This window comes from Condylura cristata, unplaced genomic scaffold, assembly GCF_000260355.1.
Source record: "Condylura cristata isolate star-nosed mole 26May11 unplaced genomic scaffold, ConCri1.0 scaffold00038, whole genome shotgun sequence".
NCBI lineage: Eukaryota > Metazoa > Chordata > Mammalia > Eulipotyphla > Talpidae > Condylura > Condylura cristata.
Genome location: NW_004567139.1, coordinates 9,487,999 through 9,489,593, shown reverse-complemented (window position 1 = coordinate 9,489,593; position 1,595 = coordinate 9,487,999). Strand labels below are relative to the sequence as shown.

The following is a 1,595-nucleotide window of genomic DNA, read 5'->3' as shown; positions in this document are numbered from 1 at the left end:
CCTGGTCTAAGACCGGAAATGCAGCCTCCCGGGCGCGGCCTTCTCTCCACGCTTCTTGTGAGAAAGACCTGCGCCCCGCTCCGGCGCGACCCCCCCAGGCGCCCCGCCCCCCACTTCCTCCAGAGGCCGGCAGTGCAGCCCCGGGCCTGCAGCTCGGTGACCGGGCCCACTGCCCCGCGAGCTCTCCGTCTGTCTCACTGTGTGTAGGTGAGTTTGCTCTTCCAGCTGGACCTCGGAGTAGCCGGTCAAGCCTCAAAAGCAACTTGTGGGAACGGGTTTGGCTATCAGTCGCCTGGACTTGGTCATCAGGTAAAGTCCCGAGCACTTACTGCTCGGGCTGGCGGCGCCAACAGCAGCCCTGCCCTCCCCTCGCTGCCGCCCTCACTGGCCGCCCTCGCTGGCCGCCCCACCCCCACCGAGAGCAACCCCCTGCGGCCGGCAACCGTGGCCTGCGCCCTGCTGGCACATCCGACCGGCTGCCCCGCACAGCGCACCTGAGACTCGGCTCGTGCTGCCTGGCCGCGGCCCTTCCCTGTGCCCGGGCCCTGCCGCGAGCCCCGCCTGGCTCTGAGGGAGCCGTCCTCCGGCCGTCGGCCCGGCCGCCAGGCGCAGACCCGCGGGCGCGCAGTACGGCCCGAGGTGAGCGACGCGCTGCTGAGGACTCTGGGTCCCGAAGCACCGTCTCCCCTCGCCGCAGGGCTGGGCCAGGTCCTCGTGGCACCGCCGCCGGTCACTGTGCTGGAGCGAGGCAGGCGACGGCGTCTGCACGCCGGTGGGCTTGCCCGAGGCCTGGCAGTCTGTGGTGGCGCCAGAGCCCAGCGTGCTGGTGGCGGCAGGCGGCTCGGCGCAGACAGGCTGGCGACCCCACCCCGCTCTGGTCTGCCGTGCCCAGTGAGGGCCCTGGCCACTTGCGGGCTCAGCGCTGAGCCCTTTCGCTTTCCCACAAAGCGCGAAGCCACCGGCGTCCCGCTGCCCCTCCTGGCCGGGCGGCTGCCCTGGCCGACACCCGGGCTCACGGCACAGAACCCCAGCCGGCTTGAGGGGTTCCCGCTGCCCGCGTGGCCATGAGGGGACTGGCCGCCTCCGGCCCGGGCTCTGCTGGGTCCTCGCCTCCTGGTCTCTGGTGGCAGCACTGCCTGCGGCCCCTCTCCAGGAACGTGGCCGGTGAGAGCCGGATCCGTGGCTGTGAGCGTGTCTCAGGTCTGTCTGGACATACCCCAAAGCCACGGTGCTGAGAAACTTGACTGCACACGCCTGGCCATGTGGTCACCCCACGCGCTCGCAGCACGGACAGACAAGCAGTGGCGAGGCTGCCGTGTTTCTGTTACGTCCCAAGCTAATCCAGAAGCCCCTCGCTCCTCTGGTGCCAGACCCGAACCTCACCGTGGGGCTTGCACGCCCGGGCCAGGCTGGCGGCTAAATGATTTGAAACGGAGTAAAGCGAGTCACAGACAAGCGCGGCAGCCAGACATACACGCATGGCTGGCTCCCAACCCCCTAAAGCCACAGGAGAGAAAGCTTGCAAGGAAAAGCCACACGGCCGCAGGACAGGCCGACGAGGGCGGTCAGCACGCCGGAGGCGGCACGCCGAGGGC

At 70.0% G+C, this 1,595-nt stretch overlaps 1 protein-coding gene across 1 annotated transcript in view; it reads right to left on the bottom strand.

Moving 5' to 3' along the window:
* LOC105854410 (skin secretory protein xP2-like) overlaps positions 1-1,595 on the bottom strand; it is a 26,074-nt gene that overhangs the window by 9,616 nt on the left and 14,863 nt on the right. The window lies entirely within an intron of this gene.